At 49.4% G+C, this 21,124-nt stretch overlaps 1 protein-coding gene across 1 annotated transcript in view; it reads right to left on the reverse strand.

The window, feature by feature from the left end:
• The window catches only part of RAD54L2 (RAD54 like 2), a 75,650-nt gene extending 62,603 nt beyond the window's left edge, over positions 1 to 13,047 (reverse strand). Inside the window, exon 1 of the mRNA XM_045857357.1 lies at positions 12,720 to 13,047. The gene's annotated coding sequence lies outside the window, so the exon portion shown is untranslated. The remainder of the gene's footprint in view (positions 1 to 12,719) is intronic.
• Positions 13,048 to 21,124: the final 8,077 nt, after the last annotated feature.

Below are 21,124 nucleotides of genomic sequence, written 5' to 3' on the forward strand. Positions count from 1 at the left end.
GTGAATCCTCGCAATAATGCCAGAGGAAAGGACTGTTACCCCCACCTCACAGACAAGGAATCTAAGGTTTACAGAGGTCGAGTGACCTGCCCCAAATACACCCAACTAAAGAGCAGAACTCAACTGCACCACAGACTTCTAACTCCACACTCCAAGCTCCTGCCCATGGCGGGTTCCCAGCTTGGATGACGGGAACCCGCCATCCAATAGTGTTGTCCATGGTGAAATGGACCGATGGTCCAATAGGTAATAGTGTTGTCCATGGTGAAATGCCGGAAATAGCCGGAAGACAGACTGGGGTCAGAAACACAGATTTGGGTGTTCCTGAAAGTTCAGGCAACGGAAGCCTCCCGTCCAGAAGTTGCTCAGAGAGTGCATGTAGTGGGGGAGGAGTAGGCGAGGATGGACCAAACCACGAGACAGTAAGGAGAAGGAGTCTGGCCCTGGCTGGGTAGTTCAGTTGGTTAGAGTGTCACCCCGATGTGCCAAGGTTGTGGGTTCGATCCCTGGTAAGAGCACATATAAGAATCAACCAATGAATTCAAAAATAAGTAAAACAACAAACTGATCTTTTTCTCTCTCCCCCTTACCCTCTCTCTCTCTCAAATCAATTAATTTAAAAAAATGAAAAGGAAGGAAGGCAGGCAGGCAGGTGTCTGCGCAGAGAGCCAGGCAGAGCGAGGACCAGCCTGGGAGTGTGCTCGCAGGAAAGACATCGGTAAGGCGGTGTGATTGACAGAGTCAAATGCTGCAGAAATTTCAGACCCACTCGTTGGAGCTGCACTGGTCACTGGAGCTGCAGAAAAAGACGGCACTTGAGAAGGATCCTTCAAAGGGGTTCTCAAAGGCTGCCTGGTGTTTTCTGACTGTGTCAGGACATCAGAATCTCGGGAGCTGGTTAGAAACCCGCAGTCCCCCAGTTCCCACTAATGGTGGAGGTGGTTCGGTCTCTCCAAGCCTCTGTGTCCTCAACCTGAGACGGAAACAGGAATGGCAACCTCACACTGTGCGCACTTGACGTGCGGGCTTTACAGAAGCTCCCGGGGGACTGTGACACTACCTGAAAAATGGCTTTCTTCTAGGAGCCCAGCTGCAGGAACCACAGGGCAACTTCTAACTGGAGGGACGGGTGAGAGGCAACCCGTCCAGGAGGGCTGCACGGAGGAGAACGTGGAGAGGCAGAATCAGCCGTCCTAGCGCAGGCCCAGACCCGGGGGCCTGGGTCACGAAGGCGGAGAGCAGGAGAATGAGCAGGTGTAAGATAATACCAACAAAAACTCAACTGGATCTTCTGCACAGGAAGGAAAGAAAGGAATTTAACGTGACTCAGGTTTGAAGTCTGGGTGACTGCAAAAATGATGGTATCCACTTGACCAAAATCGGGAGGAACAACAGGGGGATAAATAGTATTCAGGGGCTGGGTAGGGAGAATAAAGAAATTCATGCAAGATATTTGATGAGGGTTAAGAGCTAGAAAATAAACACATGAAAGTGCCAAGTGGTGGCAGCACGTTGTGGGCAGGAAAGCGGTGCGCCAGTTCAGAATACAGACTGGGGTGAGACGGCCTGGGTCCGAGTGCCGCCCGTCCCTCTCCATCCGTGGGGCATGAAAAAGCTACTTAGTTTCTCTAAACCTAGGTCTCTTCATTCATAAAATGAGAACAATGACAGTGCAATCTCATATAAGGTCAGTTTTTAAATTAAGTAGAAAATAAAGCACAGTGCCTAGCACATCTTAAGTCAGCATGCCATAAACACTGGTGACTACCTGTAGCTGCTGCTCCATGGCGACGACAGTAGCACCAGCTCTGCTTTGGAGAAGCTAACTCATATGATGCAAAAGTCAGAACAACGTCCCAGCTCTGAGACAGGATGGGAAAGCAGAGGACTCTGAATTCTGACAAATGAATTAGTGCCTGAATTAGTACCACTGGCACCATTTCACAATGGTTTAAAAACATTTCCATAAATGTTCTTAGCTTGAGACAAAGTCTACTTTAGTTCGGTCACTTATTTGACTGGTATTTACTGCAAAGTTATTGACACAAAGAATTGTGCTAGACACCGTGCACTGCAAAAGTACGCACAGCATGAATGGGGCTCTCAGGGAGACCACAAACTGGAAGGCAAGAAAACTCACTCACACAAATATCTGAGGCGTGAGACACATCGAGGAATGTCACTGACGCACCACCAGTCACGAGAGTCAAAAGAGGGAAGATCACTTCCAACGTGGATGAAGCTGTCACCTGAGCTAAGCCCAGGAAGAGGGTCACAACTTCCACTGGCCAGCACACAGATTCAGGGGAAATAATGGAAATACAGTCAAACGAAACTGAATACAGATGCAAAGCTGCAAAGGTTCAAAGGTGTGTTCCAGCCCTGGCTGGTGTGGCTCAGTGGGTTGACGCACTGTCCTGTAACCAAAAGGCTGTGGGCTTGAATCCCCGTGAGAGCACATACCTAGGCTGCAGGTTTGATCCCCAGTCTGGGCACGAGTGATCCCTGGTCCTGGTGCAATCGAGAGGCAATCAATCAATGTTTCTCTCTCACACCAGTGTTTGTCTCTCTCCCTTCCTCTCTTTCTAAAAGCAACAAGAAAAAGCCCTCGGGGGAGGATAAACTTTCTTTTTGAAGGTGTGTTCCAGGAAGAGCCAGGAGTCAAGACTGACCGAAGAACTAGCCGAGAGGAGACTGGCCTGGTGCTGAAGACGAACAAGAGGGTGACGCCCCAGGGTGGGGCCCGGCCCTCCCGGGAGACGCCAGGCAGGGAGAGTGGGAAACCCGTGCATGCGGGGAGGAGACGGTGGACGTGCTTCCACACGGGCTGAGGAGGACGTTTCTGGAACCAGCTCCTCGCAGCGGTCAGGCTTTCGAAGCTGCACAGATTCCGACTCTAATCCCGCCCTTCCACCTTCCTGACTGCACGCCGGGACCCCGAGCAGCGACCGCACTGCCCACGCCAGGAAGTGAGCCGCGGAGGCCGAGACGCAGCCCCGGTCTGCAGGCTCGGCTCACTGTGCTTTACCCTAGACCCCCGGTGTGACAGAAGTGTCCGAAAGCCAGGATGAAACGTGGGCCTGTTGCTTGGAACAGAAACCGGCGTTAGAGAATCGAATCCCTGCGACAGCCTGAAGCGGCGGGGGTGAAAGAGCTTGATCTCGGAGGCCAGGCCACAGCGGGAACAGAAGAAAACAACGAAGCCAGCTTCCATCTGCAGGGGGGCACGTGGGGGGGCATGGGTGAAGGGGCCGTGAAAAAGCACATCTAAGAGGCAGGCAGAGAATCAAGATAGTGTGGAATTCTAGAAACCAAGGTCAGTGTCGCCTCTTGAGCAAACACATACGTGTTCAATAAATACATGTATGGATGCACATGCGTGTCCACGGTTGGATGGACAGAGAGTAAAGACAAACGACGTTCGAGCCCCATCCAGGCGAAGCACTCTGCAAAGCACCTGCTGTGGGGGGGTGACACAACCTCACGCAACCCCGTGGGGCAGCACTGCTGTCACTGTGTCACACTGCATGTCTAGACGAAAAAAACTCGCTTCTAAACTGCCCGAGTTAAAGAGCAGGTATCAGAGTTAGGGTTGCAAATCAAGTCCTCACTATTAAGGAAATATTAATTTTTATTAGGGTAGGAAATGGCAAAGTAGATGTGTTTAAAAAATAAAATGTTCTGCCCTGGCTGGTGTGGCTCAGTGGATTGAGTGTCAGCCTGCGAACCAAAGGGTCGCTGGTTCAATTCCCAGTCAGGGCACATGCCTCAGTTGTGGGCCAGGTCCCCAGTGCAGGGGCACGCAAGAGGCAACCACATGTTGATGTTTCTTTCCCCCTGTTTCTCCCTCCCTTCTCCTCTGTCTAAAAATAAATAAAATCTTTTTTAAAAAAGGGGAAATTTAAAAAAATATATCACTCAGTGACCACATCTAAGGTTTAGCTTTAAAACATGCCAATGAGAAGCAAAAAAGAAACTGGGCAGGATAATGGAAAGACAAATTGGGGAAATGTTGATAATGGTTGGAATTGGGTGCATGGGGCTCATTAACTACGCCCCCTACTGTTGCGCACATCTGAAAGTTCTCGTAGCAGAAAGTCTGCTCACGTGCACCTCCCCTCCCTGGGGAGCGGGTCAAACCCAGGGAGGAAGAACACCAAAGGAAACCATCTTTGTCCAGGCAATAAAGAATTCACCTCGGAGACGGCGCTCAGGAGAAACACGGGTCCAGAGCCATTCCACAAAGGATGGAAAGACGCAGACAGAGCGGACAATGCGGACAGTGAGAAAACGGCAGTGGAACTGCGGTTCAGAGAGAAGAGACGGGGTGGGAAGGAGAGGGCTGGGCGTAGGAGAGGCCCGGGGCTCAGCGCGGCCACCACAGCTCCACCTCGTGTGCGGGTAAAAGCAAAAAAAGGAGGGGAGGGATCATCAGAAAAAGCTACAAAGAAGGTAATGATTAATGGATTAATTGATCAATTAATGCATATGAAATAAACATATGATAAATGCTCATCCTCCTCAATGAGGAAATGTGTAATAAATAAAAATTAGTTATCTAGGCTTCCAATTGACACAGATTAAAAATACTGGCAATGCCAGTGCTAGAGGAGAAACATAAATTGAGATAATCCTTTGAAAGTTATTGGGTAATATCCAGCAAAATCTGAAACATGCATCACCCGTGACACAGAAATTCCACTTGTAGGACTCCATCCTAAGAAGTATGGGGACACAAGTAACCCTGGCAAATGTGGCTCCGTTGGCTGGAGTGTTGTCCCACAGATCGCAGGGTCACGGGTTCTATTCCCAGTCAGGGCACATGCCCGGTCCTCGGTCGGTCGGGGCCTACACAAAGGGCACCCGATCGATGTTTCTCTCTCACATGGATGTCTCTCTCCTCTCTCTCTCCCTCCCTTCTCCTCTCTCTGAAATCAGTAAGCATATCCTCAAGTGAGGATTAAATAAATAAATAGGAAAACAAACAAGTATGTGTACAAAATAGAAAAAGATGTAAGCAATGTATACAAAGAAGTATAGAAAGATACATATATTCAAGGATGCTGGTAACTAAAAAAATTGATACAAATATATGATACTATGCAACTATTAAAAGATACAAATGGGAAAAGACCCAAGCATTGAATGGGGGGAAGGGGAGCAAGTCGCATCAAAGCAGATACACTGTGATCCCATTTCTGTGAAAGGGAATTACTTATCTCTCTCACACGTAGCATACACAGTGCAGGGGGAAATGTGGATAAACACAGACCTAATTCCTAACAGCAGTTAACACTGAGACATGGGATTATGGGTTCTTTTCCTTATTTAAAAATGCCTGAATTTTACTGTGCTCATGCATTACCAGTATAATAGAGAAAAGGTTTCCAAAAGCAACAGACTCTATTGATGAAAGTATCACAATGGAAAGAAAGGTGGAAAAAATAAGGGCGCATAAGCCCTAAAGTGAGGTGAAAGGTCGAGAGGGAGGGAATGGAGGACAGGTGTAGGGCCTGAGGGGACGAAGGGGGAAAAGCCGGGGTAGGAAATGGGACCCTGAGGGGCAGAGAGAGCAGAGGGACCCCAAGCGAGGCAGAGCACAGGCTGGCAGCCAAGGCAGCCCACTACCCCAACTCCCCAGAACCAGCGAGCAGTCCGGGGGCAGCAGCAGAAGCCGGGGAGATAGCTCAGGGACGGCAGCCAGCAGGGCCAGACAGAGCACACACGCAGGCAGGCACAGGGATTTCAGACCTGGGGGGGGGGGAGGGTGAGGCCGGCACTGAAACTTCGGACCAATGGCACACGGGCGGGCGTCCCAGCGAAGGGGGGAGGGGGGAGGAAGAGTGGGGAAGAGAAAGATGGAGAGCTGGGGCGGGGAACAGTGGGGCTGGAAAGCACAATGGGAGGAAAAGGCCTGAGCTCAGACCACACTCACACCTCAGGCGGCCTCTCCCGAACTCCCCTTTTCTCGGCATCACCGCATTAGCAGGAGGACCCCTACTCATGCCACTGGTCCTCAAGTGCAAACACATCCCCACCGGCTCTGGACTTTTCTCCTGACCACCGAGTGAGCTGCGAGGAGGGTGGGCTCCCTTTGGGTTCCTTCCCCGCCCCGCCGCCAGTTCTCCCAGAGTTACTGGGCTGCTCCTCCCTCCTCCCGGAGCAGAAGCTCCACCGCCTGTGTGGTGCTGCCTTCTTTGTGTGTATCCTCTACGAGTCAGGAGCCCCAGATAAGGGGTGACTCTCACCCCACACTGAAGCCTTAACCTCATACCCTATGAGGACTTAAAAAAGGGCCCTAAACCTAGAACCAGACAACCTAGCATTAAGTCCTGGCTTTTCTTCTTAATGGCTCTGTGGACTTGAAAGTGAGCCCGGTCACCTCTGTGCACGCTTCATCATCTGTAAAATGGCCATATCTGCTTCCCAGGGTGGCTGGGCAGGTGAAGGAAAGCCAATGTATACAAAAAAGTGTCTCCTAAACTAGAATATCACACCTATACCAGGTGTACTTATCAGAGTCCAGCAAACATCTTCCATTCCTGCTTCCATGTGACTCGCTTCGATGGTGCTGTGAAGCCTGGAGTGTGTGTTCGTATCTCCACGGCGCCTGTGCTGGCTGAAACGGTCCGTGTGTTCGCGGCGTCCAACCTACGTCATCGCAATCTGCACCTGGACATCTCAATACTACTTGCAAAAAGACTTCAGTTAACACCCGCTCGCCACATTGAAAGCGCCTTCTGCTCTGTCTCAGTTTCCCTTTTTGTCGCACATCGATGTTGACCTTTACCCACAGTTACTTTTCGGCTTTCCTTTTCTGCAGGCAGCTGAGTCTGTCATCTGCGTGACAGAAAAAACTACGCAGCTTCAGTAAAGCTCTGCATTCCTGGCTTTTAGTGGGATTCCTATGCCATCTGATCAACCATAAAAATTAAATCAAAGTAATTTAGACAATATACTCTCTCGAGCTATTTTACCACTAAGAAGAACTAAGAGGGTGACTAAATTAATTGGCATAATTCCCTAACTTCTAGGTTAATAAATCAGAAAGAATATACAGTCTTCTAACAAAGAACACATCGGTTTCGGTGGTAGCATAGTGTGAGGCTGAGCAAAGATCTAGTATTGAGCTCGAACTCCTGTAATAAAGTTTGGGCAAATAATCTTACATCATCCTAAGTGTGATGACACTGGGCTCAGCTGAGTCTCTAGAAGGTTCATCAGCCGACAAAAGTCACGACACCCTAGTGCCGAACTCCCAGGCTGGTAGCTGTCTGGGGACCTTGTGGCCCAGGCTGACTTGCTCACTCTGCTTCACACGTGAGGATGAAGTGCTCGAGTCAGTAAATGGACCATGAAAGATCTAGTTAGTATCAGTGAAAACAGTTACATTCTCTTTCAAGAGGAACTTCTGCAAGACCCAAAGAGAACAGGTAACATCCCCCCGCCTCAAACCATGAACATATGGAATGGCCAACACTTTTTCACAGCAAAATTAAGTCCTGCTTTTAGCGACCCACAAACAAAGGCGGAGGAACGCTGCTTTGGACACACAGACTCGGATGCAGCCAGGACGGCAGAACTCTCACCATGACACCAACGCCACAGGAGCAGCTGCTGTCACTCACGCGCAGAGGTCACTCATTCGCTCACTTGACAAGCGTGTAGGGAAGTGCTACTGTGTCAGAAATGGTGAGGCACGGGACACAAAAATAAGTAGGACAAGGTCCTGCCCTCAAGCGGGTCACAATATAAGCATGGAAAACACACACACACACCAAAAGCTAGGAGCACGGTGCGGCTGTGGAAACAGCTGGCACGGCCTGCAAAGGCCGCGCAGAGGAGGAGCGTTCAGCTGAATTTGGAAAGAGCCAAGGAAGGCCTTTAAAAGATGGCAGCGCTGAATTCCGGTCACTCCCAGCCTAAGAGTCCGATAAGCAAGAGAGCGGGGAGGATAATTAGCAGGAAGAAGAGCCTGAGCAGTCTGGAACCTTCTAGGAGTTCCCAACGGGCCTTAAGTGGCAAAGGAGGGACTGAAAAGAAGCCAGCGAAGAGGCCTGGTCTGAAAGGTCCTTGAGGTGTTAACTTAGAGACACACCGGTTCTCAACGGTCACTGCACCTTGAAGTCAGAGGAATGCATTTACTTTTAACTGGAGTTAAAGACCACCCAGCGTGGAGGGGCACTTGATTAAGGAAGATGGGGAGCGGGTTAGAGACAGGTGCTTTGAGTCGCTCCTGTCTGGCTCCTACTCTTCTCCTCTCACAGGGAAAAAATAAAACTGAACGAGTCTGTAACAAAACCTGTGAGCCTTCTGTCCATCAAAAACGTTTCTAAACGGAGTGCTAGATTCTATCAATGCAGCTCAAATTAGAGAAAGAGGACATCTGGAGACTTCCCAACATCTGGAGCCTTCCAGGCAAAAAGACCAGAGTCGAGTCTCTGATGGCAATAGAATAGTGACTTTCAACCTTTTCTCATGGCACACATAAAGTAGTTACTAAAATTCTGTGACACACCAAAAATATATATATATATCTTTTGCTGATGTGACAAAAAATGTAGGCATGATTTTGATTCATTCACACTAAATGGCTGTTGTTGTGTTGGCTGTTGTCATTCTTTTATTTGGCCACCTAAGAGAAAGGAGGTCAGCACCCCTGACTATTCCATGTTTTAAAAATTCTTGCAGCACACCGGTTGAGAAATCACCGCAACGGAAGCAAGCCAGAGAAAAATCCGGAATAGGGGCCACAGCACACAGAACACAGTGCTTCTTGACACACTGTGGCACTCTGTCAACAGGCATGTCCACTAACATGGACATGCCGAACGGTTGTGTCCCGGCTTCTCCATAGAAACCTCTGGGACGAAAACCTACCAGTGCCAGGAATAGCCTTGGACTTTATAGTGCTGACTCCTGCCCACTGAAGTACCTCGACAATTCTCTCGCCTGTCCAGGGTGCCGCAGCAGACCAGCAAACCGTGTCCCTCACCCATGCACAGCACCCAGCTACGCCCCTACTACTGGTACGACCGAGGACAGTGCCCCCAATGCCACTGACTCCACTAACTCCTACTGACCGCGAGCCCTGACCGCCCTTGTCTCCAGTCCTCAATTCAACCTCCAGGGGTTCTATGGGCCCCATTTGACAGATGGAAAAAAAATGAAAAAAATAAAAAGCAAGGCTCAGAGAGGTTACAAACTTACGCAGGTCAGAGAGCAAGCAAGAGTTAGAGGGTGGGTGGCTCCGAAGCCCACGCCCTCCCCATTGTCCTGGGCACCTCCAAAGTTTTCTAATGAAGTAAAAGCTCTCGAGCCTTCTTTCCAAGGGTTTCTGAAGTTCATCCATCTGACTAAGAGGTAGTCAAAATCACTTCTTTCAGCAACCACTTTGCCTTCAAAGCAATAAATAGGCCAGTTTCTATTTTCTTAGAGATATTTCAAATAATGTAATTATTACCTAACTGCCTTGATTTCAAATTTCTCCATTTAACCCTGGCTGCTGTGGCTCAGTGGATTGAGCCCTGGCCTGCAAAACAAAGGGTCGCCGGTTTGATTCCCAGTCAGGGTACATGCCTCAGTTGTGGGCCAGGTCCCCTGGTGGGGGGTGTATGACAGGCAACCACACATGGATGTTTGTCTCCCTCTTTCTCCCTCCCTTTTATCCTTCTGTCTAAAATAAAATAAATAAGCCCTGGCTGGCATAGCTCAGTGGATTGAGCATGGGCTGTGAACCAAAGTGTTGCAGGTTCGATTCCCAGTCAGGGCACATGCCTGGGTTGCAGGCCATGACCCCCAGCAACCACACATTGATGTTTCTCTCTCTCTCTCTTTCTCCCTCCCTTCCCTCTCTAAAAAAAATAAATAAAAATAAAATCTTAAAAAAAATTAAATAAAAAATAAATAAAAATAAATAAAATCTTTTAAAAAATTTCTTCATTTATTTTTGGCCAAATAGATACACAGAGAGATAGGAAAGAGAGCAATGGACAAAACTGCAATTTACTAGATCAGAATGGAGATTAACAATTAATGCAAAAAATATTCAAATACCATTTACACTAACATAAACAAATAATAATAAACAAATGTAACTTACATTATATTTTATGCAGTAAAAATCAAGAGGCAGTTTGGAACAGACTGTGTCTTACCTCAACCCTATTTTTCCTGTTCTAGGGGACAGCACCCCAAGGGGTCAGCGAACGCTCCCAGATGCAGACAGTGACCCGGACAGAGGGGGTAACCACACCTGCTCGCTCCCAAAACCACAGTGGGAAGGAGAGTGTGACGGCCCCGGAGGAACCTGAGCACGTGCACACCATCTGGGAGTCCCTGCTCATCCAGACACGCGCGGGAAGATGACGTCTAGACGCCCTGTGGTTTGTCTGCGGGAGCGCTTCAAGTTAACAGGCGTGTTTAAATAAAATAATGCAAAAACAATCCCGTACCAACGTGAACAATTAGAGCTAAACTTGAGCTAGCTTAGAGCTAAGCTAGAAGTGCTGCAGGTCTGTGGCAATATATGAAGATAATCAGTTGTCACTCGTCGAAGCCGATACTTTATCAAGCCCTTACTCAATGGCTTTACTGATCAGAAGCTTGATATTGATGTGCCCCAATCACTCCGTCCTTCACAGACCTGCAGCACTTCTGAACTAACAACATTAAAATGTCAAATGTCAAATATCACCATGTTTTGGGGCACCACAGTGGCGGTGCACAACACGGTGTCCGGCACAATTCAACAGATTTTGGTTTATGAAAGAATGAATGATGTAAGACAGGAAATTTAAGAGGGACAAAGAATACAACTTAAGGAAAATATATAATTTCTTTTAAAGATTAATGGGAAAAACAATCCCCAGAACTATGGAGAGAACTACAAGTCGTCGGAATTACCTCACACCTCACCTGAAAACGTATCCTAGACTCCGACTAGACAGCACCTCCTGACACCCTAAACTGATCCAGGGCAAAGATTCTGACCCTGCTTTTTCCCACGTCGGGCTGGAGAGGACGCGCCAGCTTTTGCCCCAACGCTGCGTGCAGAGCTCTGGTGCCCCGTGGCGAGCCTCGAATTGGAGTCTGCGCACTCAGTGACACGGGAGAGACACGGTTTACGGACTAAAGTCGTCCGAGACAGGTGACGCTTCTAGTGAAGATGCTGTCCTGTGAGAGCTGACAGTCATTAAGATTTAACAGACTCAACACAACGACTTTACGGCTATCGGGAAAAGTAACATTTCATGGATTTAGGGGTATAAAGAACATTAAAATTTTTTTATTAAGTTCATCGGGTGGCATTGGTTAATAAGACCATATAGGTTCCAAGTGTACAATGCTATACTAAATCATCTGCGCACTGCACTGGGTTCGCCACCCAGGCAAGTCTCTGTCTGTCACCACATACCTGACCTGTAAAGAAGTTGTAGCAACATAAACTGTTAGAGTTTCCACACCCCTCTCCCTAGAGTTGCACACGTTAAACAATGGCACCGAAATAAGTAAAAACAGGCCCTTAATTTAATTCAGATTTATAAAAAAAAAATTGGACCCCCCCCGGAATTTACATAAATTGTCGTGTCTAAGTTTGTCTATCGTTACAAACAAAGCCACAGTACTGTAAAGAAAATATGAGTCACAGTGCAAAACCAAAGGAGGGAAAAAAAAATGAACAGAGAAAAGCTCTGAATCCACATACCACAAAGAAATTCCTTACTTAAAATACTGCCAGTGACAGCTACCACTCTGACCTGGAGTCAGGAGGACTGGCCCACGCTGTCTTCTACTGGGAAACAAACTCATTAAGCCCCAGACGCCCCTCCCGGCCCCATCACCCAACAGAGTCAGACCCATCCACGAGCAAGCAGTGGGATTCTAACCGGCCTGAGTCACCCACGCCCCCGCACTCAGAAGGTCATTCTCCACCAGGCAGCCCACTTTGCGAAGTCCCCGTGTTCTCTCCCAGGCTGCCACCGCCATGGCCCACGTAGAGCAAATTCTCCAAACTCACCCCCCTACCGACCCTCCTCTACACGCCAGCCTCGTCCTAACGCCACTCCCAGGGACGCTCTGGTGGCAAGTTCCCTGCCTGAGAACCATCCAAGGACAGGATGCGTCTGGGCCCTGGGGAATCCAGCTCTAGGCTCAACTCCCCTGGCGCCCCGCTGAGCCTCGGCCTTTCCAGGAACTAACCACCGGTTACCTCGGAGAAGCTAAACTCTCACTGTCTAGTCTCCCCAGCCAGACCCCAGTCCGCCAAGTTCGCAGACCTCGCGGGGAGAGGGGCCGGGAGGGGGAAAGACGCGTCGCGAGGCGCCTCGGGACCAGGCGCGCCGAGGCCCCCGGAATTCCGAACGCAAGACCTCCACGTTCACCCCACAATGGTCAGCCTCCAGGGCGCCTGCACCCAGCGCCGTGCGCGGACGCCACTGGAGTTCAGTCTCGGCGCCCCTGCGACTCCCTTCCCAGGCTACAAAAATCCTGCATATCAAGCCACCGAGGCCCCCGGGTCGAAGCTAAGATCCCCTCCAAGCCCCGGCCCCCGGAGTTTCCTTGGTCGGATCCGGCGCCCTAAGGCCCGGGCCGCCGGGACCGACTCGCGGTACCAGGCCGCAGAGCGCCAGGGGCCCGGGCCGCGTCCCCACGGGGCCCCCATTGTTGCGGGTCCCGGCGGCCCGGGCAGGGAGCCGGGGGCCGGCACCGGCACTCACCTCCGCGCCGCGGCTCCGGGCCGCGCAGGGCCAGGCAGGGCCGAGCGGCCTCGCGTTCCGCTGCGCCCGCTCGGCGGCGTCGGCGGCGGCGGGGGGTGCGGGCGGGGGCGGCGGCCCGGGCGGGAAGCAGCCGGCCAGGCCCGGGCGCCGCGGACTGGCTGGGACCGAGCTCGGGGCTTCTCCGGCGGCGGCGCTCGCAGCCTCCGCTCGCGGTCCGCGCCAAAAAGCGTCCCCCTCCCGGCCCGCGCGCCAGGCCGCCCGGACGGGAACACACCCCGCCGACAGGAAAGTTCCGCCGAGAGCTGGCGGGGGCCGCCCTCGCCCCGCGCCGGGTGGCCCGCGACTCCTCCCTGGAGAGCGCCGTCTGCTCTCTCGAGGACCGTCTCAGGAGCCGACGCGGCGCCGAAATCCCAGGCCGGAAGCCACCCGGGAACGGTTCCAGGGCTGGGTCCGACGGAGGAGGGCTGCACCCTGCCGGCCACCAGGGAGGCACGCTGGCCACTGAAGGCTTTGGTTGAGCCCCGGTTCCTCCTCATTCTTCACTTGAGGGTAACCTTGAGGCCTTGGTAGGGTTGAAGGAGAGGATAAGAGCGCCTGGCGCAGAGATCCGGGCCTCCACGTTGGGCACGGTCGTTGCTGATCTACCATCGCCTCCTGCAGAGGTTCGCGCCGTCCTCATGGACCCGCGAAAGGGATGCGCACCTGTCTCCAGGATGCCCTGGAAAAGAAGCCAGGACAAGAAAAGCTTTCTTGATCACTGACACTCAAGGGGAGGTTAAGGGTGCAGATTCTCCTTCCTCAAGTTAGTAATGGCTGCCACGTGGGCTCCCGTTAACGAGAAGAGCTTATTGTAATGTCTGCTGTCTCCACTACAACCCCACGTCCTCTTCCTCCTCCTCCTGTGAACTGAAAGTGAATTTTTTTAAAAGGTTTTGCTTTCCTCATGAAATCAGTGGATTATGAAAAAAAATCCTTTCGTCTCCCCATCTCCCTCTTCTTCTGGGCTCTCACACCTGGAGCTCTGAGGCATACCTACGGTAGTTATTTTCGGAGCAAATTAGGTCATAAAAATACAAGTGTGTGTTCCCAAACTATCAATGGGAAGTTAGATCTGCAGAAGGTGCTCCAAAAAGGATCAGAGCTTTTCGGTGTTCTCGGATTTTCCATTCTCACTTAGTCCTTTGGCTTCTGAGACTCGGGAAATTTTAGCCTGATATTCTTTCTCCCTTGTCTGAAGAAACTTTCCAGAAAGGCTGACTTATATCAGTCACTTGTATCTGAATGAAATGTTATCACTGTGTCACACATGCACACATGTGGATTTCCATTTAGATTAACCTTTGGAAGTAAGGAATGGGCTCTGCCCGTCTATAGCCATTTTGGTAACCATCTAGAAATGGCAGGCTCCTGGGTTAGAGAGCAGCATGCTCGAAACCTCTGGAGGCTCTGCTCCCTCAAGCAAGCGGGCTTCATCTCAGGCGAAGAAGACTTGCTAAAGAAAAGCTTTTAAGGATGAGGAGGCTTTGAAAAGCAGAACAGCGTGGGAATAGACATGGATATAGGAAAGAAAAGAAAGAGGTAGTCCTAGCTCGACTCCAGGGTTTAGCTGGGCAGGGATGTGTCATTTCTGGCCTCTCACTGGAACTCCTGAAAGCTCAGTCGGCGACCAGTCCTAGATCCATGCCATCAGCCCTGTGTTAGGGCTGGGTGGGAAGTGTGAGCGGACCTAGGCTCCAGGGCCCGGAGGATCTGCTCACCCTCACCACACATGGGTGCTCCCAGAGGCAGGGGGATAAAAACACTCAGCACACTGGGAAGGGAAGGAGCCTCCTTAACGTTATTAAAGGCTACTAATAAAAAAAAAATTGACAATGAACATTGTACTCCATGGTGAAATACTGCACATGTTGAAAGCTTTCTCCTTAAGACCAGGAATGAGACACATGTGCCTGCTTTCCACACTGCTAGTGAGCATTGCACTGGACGTTCCAGCCAAAGCAGTGAGGCAAGAAAAAGATGAGAGGCGACCAGATTGGCCCTTTGTGATAAAAACAAAACAAAACACCCAGCGAGCTAGGAGTAGGAGACTACCTCAATGCAGCAAAGGCCCTGTGCGAAAAGCCATCGGTGACATTATATTCAATGAAAAAAAAAACGAAAGTTTTTCCTTTAAGATCAAGAATAAGACAAGGAAAGCCCTGGCTGGCATAGCTCAGTGGATTGAATGGTGGCTGTGAACCAAAGCATCACAGGTTCAATTCCCAGTCAGGGCACATGCCTGGGTTACAGCAGGCCAGGTCCCCAGTGGGGGCCACATGAGAAGCAACCACACATTGATGCTTCTCTCTCTCTCTTTCTCCCTCCCTTCCCGTCTCTAAAAATAAATAAATACAATCTTTAAAAAAAAAGAATAAGACAAGGATACCCACATTCACACCTCTACTCAACATAGACCTGAAAGTCGTGGCCAGAGAAATTAGGCAACACAAAGATAGCCAATTTGGTAAAGAAGAAGAAAAAATATTTCTGTTTATGATGACATAATCTTGCATGTAGAAAACTCTAAAGATTCCACGCTAAGAAAAAAAATTAGAGCTAATAAATGAATTCAGCAAAGTTGCAGGGCACAAAAACAACACAAAAATTAGTTGTGTTTCTACACACTAATACTTAGCAATCTGTAAAGGAAATTAAGAAAACAATTTTATTTACACTAGCATCAAAAAGAATAAACTACTTAGAAATAAATTTAACCAAAGAGAAAAAAAGACTTGCAGCCCTGGCTGGCGTAGCTCAGTGGATTGAGCGCGGGCTGCGAACCAAAGTGTCGCAGGTTCGATTCCCAGTCAGGGCACATGCCTGGGTTGCAGGCCATGGCCCCCAGCAACCACACATTGATGTCTCTCTCTCTCTCTCTATCTCTATCTCCCTCCCGTCCCTCTCTAAAAATAAATAAATAAATTTTTAAAAAAAGAAAAAAGACTTGCACACTGAAAACTAAAAATGTTGCTAAAAGAAATAAAAAAGATACAAATAAATGGAGAGACATACACAGATGATTGTTAAGATGTCAATACTGCCCAAAGCAATATACAGGTTCCATGCAACCCCTATCAAATCCCACAACATTTTTGGCAGAAGCAGCTACTCTAAAATTTGTGTGAAGTCTCAAGGGACCCCAAATAGTCAAAACAATCTTGAAAAAAGAAGAATAAAGCCAGGGGACTCACATTTCCTGATTTCAAAACATACTACAGTACTATAGTAATCAAATCAGTATTGTATCAGCATAAATACATATAAATCAATGGAAGAGAATAAAGGTCCTGAAAATAAACCCTCACATTTATGATCAACTGATTTTTTAAAAATATTTTTAATTTTTTTTTATTTTTAGAAAGAGGGGAAGGGAAGGAGAAAGAGAGGAAGAGAAACATCATATGTGGTTGCCTCTTACATGGCCCCCCACTAGGGACCTTGCCAGCAGCCCAGGCATGTGCCCTGACTGGGAATTGAACCAGTGACCCTTTGGTTTGCAGCCCGAGCTCAGTCCACTGAGCTACACCAGCCAGGGCTATAATCAACTGATTTTTGACAAGGGTGCCAAGATCATTCAATAAGATAAGAACAGTCTTTTCAACAAATGATCATAGGAAAACTGGACATCCACATGAAAGAAAGAAAGAAAGAAAAAGAAAAAGAAAGAAAGAAAGAAAGAAAGACTGGATCCTTACCTTACACCATACACAAAATTACCAGTAGCTCAAAATATATCAAAGACAAAAATATAAAAACCAAAACTTTAAGACTCTAAAAAGAAAACAAGGCAAATTTTCAATATTGGATTTGGCAATGGTTTCTTGAATATGACACTAAAGACCCAGGCAGCAAAAAAAAATAAATAAATAAACAAGTTGGACTTCTTGAAAATTTAGCACTGTTGTGCATCCGTTGACGCTGTTGACAAAGTGAAATGGCAACCCACAGAGGGGAAGAAATATTTGTAAATCATATATCTGATCAGGGACTAATATCCAGAATATATAAAAAAAACTCCTACAATTCAACAACAAAAAAACCAAGCAACCTGATTCAAAAACTGGCAAAGGACTTGAACAGACATTTTGCCAAAGACGATATACAAACGGCCAATAGGCACGTGAAAAGATGCTCAACATCACTATTCATTACAAAAATGCAAATCAAAACCACAATGAAATACTACTTCATACCCATTAGGATGGCTATTAAAAAATAATGTAAAAAAAACACACAGCCTGGCTGGCGTAGCTCAGTGGATTGAGCGCGGGCTGGGAACCAAAGTGTCCCAGGTTCGATTCCCAGCCAGGGTACATTCCTGGGTTGCAGGCCATAACCCCCAGCAACCGCACATTGATGTTTCTCTCTCTCTCTCTCTCTCTCTCTCTCTCTCTCTCCCCCTTCCTTCCCTCCCTCCCTAAAAAATAAAATAAAAATAAAATCTTTAAAAAAAAAAACACACAGAAAATGACAAGTGCTAGTGAAGATGTAGAGAAATCGGGATGCTTGCGGGTTGCTGACAGGAATGTGAGATGGTGCAGCCGCTGCCATACACTGCTTGGTGGCTCCTCCAAAAGCGAAACAGAATTCTGATGTGACCCAGCAATGTCAGGCCTAGGTGTATGACCAAAAGAACTGAAACCACGGGCTCAACAGATACTTGTGCACCGATGTTCATTGTGGCATTATTCACAATCGTCAGAAGGTGGGAAAAACTCCATTGCTCACCGGCGATTGGATAAAGAAAATGTGGAATGAAGTGCCGATACCTCTGACGACATATAGAAACACCGAAAACGGTACGTTAAGTGAAACAAGCCAGACGCAAAACGTCGCACACCGGATGATTCCATGTATACGAAATACCTAAACTAGGTACGTCTATGGAGACAGAACGCAGATTGGCGGTGGCCAGGGGCTGAAGGAGGTAGAGCGGGGTGGACGGCGGAGAGCAATGGCTTAACGGTTTTATTTGGGGGGGATGATGAAAATGTTCTGCAACCAGATAGACGTGGTGGGTGCAGAACGCTGTGAAGGTACTGAAGTGTGCGAATGGTTAATGTTATGTTGTGTGAAGTTCACCTCAATCTAAAAGAGGAAACTCGAGCTCAGAGAAGTGGAATTACACAAGCTCTCACAGCCAGTAACTGGTAGAGTCAGAACTTGGACCCACATCTAAGAATCAGTGGGCAGGGAGAAGTTATTTCCTTCCTTCAGAGGTGAATGACTGTTTTGCTGGCGACTTTCTGAGAGCAGCCTCAGTAAGCGGGGAGAGAGGTTGCCTTCCACGTAGTAGGTGGTTACCGTAGTGAGTTACGTGTGAACAACTTCTGTGTGAGCAACCGCACGTTTGCAACTATCTTGGTTTTCACACCTGTGGCCGTTCTTCCTGGCACTGTGATGACTCCTCCAGATGGGGCCGGGTCGGGTCATCGCAGCGACTCAGAGTCTGTCTGGTGCGGGGCTGAGTTCCATGTGCCTGCGTGGAGTGGGATATTCGGGTTGTCCACAGTCCCCACTTGCCACAGAGGGATTCAGATTCATTCAAATGACCCTGGGGACTTGTTTCGCAAAGATAAAAACACACAGCCCGTGAGGCTCCTGGGGGACACAGGCACACAAACAATTATAACACAGCCTCAACTCCTGTGTGAACCAACCATTAGCAGGGGTTCCGAGGAGGAAATACTGGGTTCAGACCCTCCGGGAGTCTAACCTCCCCTTTGGTGACCCCTCGCCCATTGCCAGGTCTTACCCTCCTTGTGTCTCAATGTGTTGTTAATCTCTGGGCGCTCAGTGGTGTACGGCTGGACCAATTCAGGCCACAGGGCCACCATGCTCTGCTGCTAAACCTCTACTCCCGGTTAGCAAAGTCACTGTGCTTTAATGCCAGGCACAAGTGTCACTGTCACATCTTCTGTGCTGCCCCCATGAGCCTCAAAGCCAGCTCTTGCTCTGGGCTTTCTTGGCACCTCATCCCCCAACTATTTATCGGGCACCTGGTGTTTGGTTCAGCCCCGTGGAGACAGGGTTGTACCACAAGGCCTCTGTCCTAAGAGCTTCTGTCCACGGCGGGAGGTGGACCAGTAACAGGCAGTTATGCCACAGGAGGGAGGCACAGGGTGAGGGCCCTAAGAATCGCAGGAGACACCTTTGGGGTCTACCTAGCCCACATTCCCCTTCCCAAAACCAAACACCCACTCAGGAGTGAGGCCTAGAGAGTGTATTTGCACCCTGTGTCTCAGTCCCCTAGTGGTAGGTGATTGGCCCAGGGAGAATACCTAATTGCAAATGGGCCAATCGGATTCTATATCTCAACATATGAACTTGGAGTCAAGTCACAAAGAGGCAGAGTGAGTATAAAGCAACTAGAGGGCATTGGGTTGAGAGTCCCAGAGAAAGGAGGGAAGGAAGGATGCCCTGGCTGGTGTGGCTCAGTGGATTGAGTGCCAGCCTGTGAACTACAGGGTCACTGGTTCGATTCCCAGTCAGGGTACAACCCTGGGTTGTGGGCCACGTCCCTCTTTGGGGTTGTGTGAGAGGCAACCAATCAATGTACCCTCTCACACATCGATGTTTCTCTCCCTCTCTTTCTCCCTGCCTTCCCATCTCTCTAAAAATAAATACATAAAATCTTAAAAAAAAGAGCAGGGAAGGACCGATGTTCCTGCTTGTAAATCCAAAAAACACCTGCTTCTCTTTTCAAAATCAGTTCTTTGTTTTGCTTAAAGGGTCTTTGGGGGGAGGGGGTGGATATTATCACAAGGGCCCTCACTGAAGGGAGAGTGAGCAAGCAGGCTCCCAGCTTAGAGCGGGCGAGCTCGGGGGAGTGGCAGGCAGGAGCAGGGATGGGATTGGGTGAAAGATGGAGAGGAGGGTTCTGATAGGGGGAACTGCAGGAGTGAAATGAAAAGAAACGAGAGACTGCAGATGTGACCAGGGCCCTTATCAACCACACTGAAAACCTAAAGGTGCATTTTGAGTCGTCCCAAGGGGATAGGCTGGAGGAAACACACCAGTGTTGGAAAGGGGTTGGGGGGGGGGATGTGACAAAGGTCCAAACAGGACCAGTCAGAGCTGTTCAGCACATGGCATTGTCAGGTCTTGGTAACTGAAAGCAGGGTTAAGGGCAGGGAGGTGGCAGGGTGACGGCTGCCTACCTGGCGATGCCTTTTGTGGAGAGGGGAGCTCCCCTGAGAAGCAGAGCTAGAGAAGCTGTGCTTGTTTATAGAGCCTCGTCGCCCAAAGCCTGGACCAGAGCCAGCAGCCCTGGCCTCCTGGGGAGCTCAGGAGAGACGCAGCCGACCAGGGCCCAACCCAGCTCACCGCTGTGGAATTCAGGGGCTCGTTGCCGCCATTGACTCTGATTCCGCACCCCGTGTGTCCTCAGCGCCACCCCTCCCTTTCGCCCGGCCCTGCTCTCTACCCAGCTCCGTCTCTCAGGGACCCCTGAGACTCTCAGGGCCTTCAGCGGCTCCGTTGTGTAAACAGAGAGTCCTTGGGTGTCAGAGGTCTGTGATGCGCATTTCCAGTGGAATATCATTCCCTCTTTAAAAGGAAAGGAATTCTGCCCTGGCTGGCGTAGCTCAGTGGATTGAGCGCGGGCTGCGAACCAAAGTGTCGCAGGTTCGATTCCCAGTCAGGGCACATGCCTGGGTTGCAGGCCACAGCCCTCAGCAACCGCACATTGATGTTTCTCTCTCTCTCCCTTTCTCCCTCCCTTCCCTCTCTAAAAATAAAAATGAATAAAATCTTAAAAACACAATAAAAGGAAGGAAATTCTGCCGTGTGTCACAACACAGGTGAACCTCGCGGACATCATGCTAAGTGAAAGAAGCCGGTCTCGGAAAGACAAATGCTGTGTGAGTCCACTCATCTCACTGGAGGCCCCTGAGGTAGTCAGGGTTGAAGGACAGAAAGTAGCGCAGTGGTTTCCAGGAGGGCAGAGAACGGGGAGCTGTTGTTTGCTGGTACAAAGTACGAGTTGTATAAGATGAAAAGAGTTACGGGGGCCGATGGGGGCGGTGGTTGCACATTATGCATGTATTTAATACTCCTGGGCTCCACAGTGAAAATAGTTAAGGTACCAAATTTTGCATTATGGGTCCTTCAAGACAATTTAAAAATGCTTCCACAGTTGGATGTGGGATGCACGAACACACCACCGGGGCACTCGGTGTTGTTTAAGAGCCAGGCAGAAATGTTTGTAATAACAAGCACTCGTTTCCTAGGTAAGCATATCTAGGGTTTAGGGGATGGACTTGGCCCTTAAAGAGCGGCATGTGAACTGTCCTGGATGCTCTGGTCCTCTCAAGCCGCCGTTGGGGTCCCAGAGCACGTTCGCTGCAGCTTTTGTCACTGCATGG

Source organism: Phyllostomus hastatus, unplaced genomic scaffold (assembly GCF_019186645.2).
Source record: "Phyllostomus hastatus isolate PE091 unplaced genomic scaffold, TTU_PhHast_1.1 phas_scaffold_129, whole genome shotgun sequence".
In the NCBI taxonomy this organism is placed as follows: Eukaryota; Metazoa; Chordata; class Mammalia; order Chiroptera; family Phyllostomidae; genus Phyllostomus; species Phyllostomus hastatus.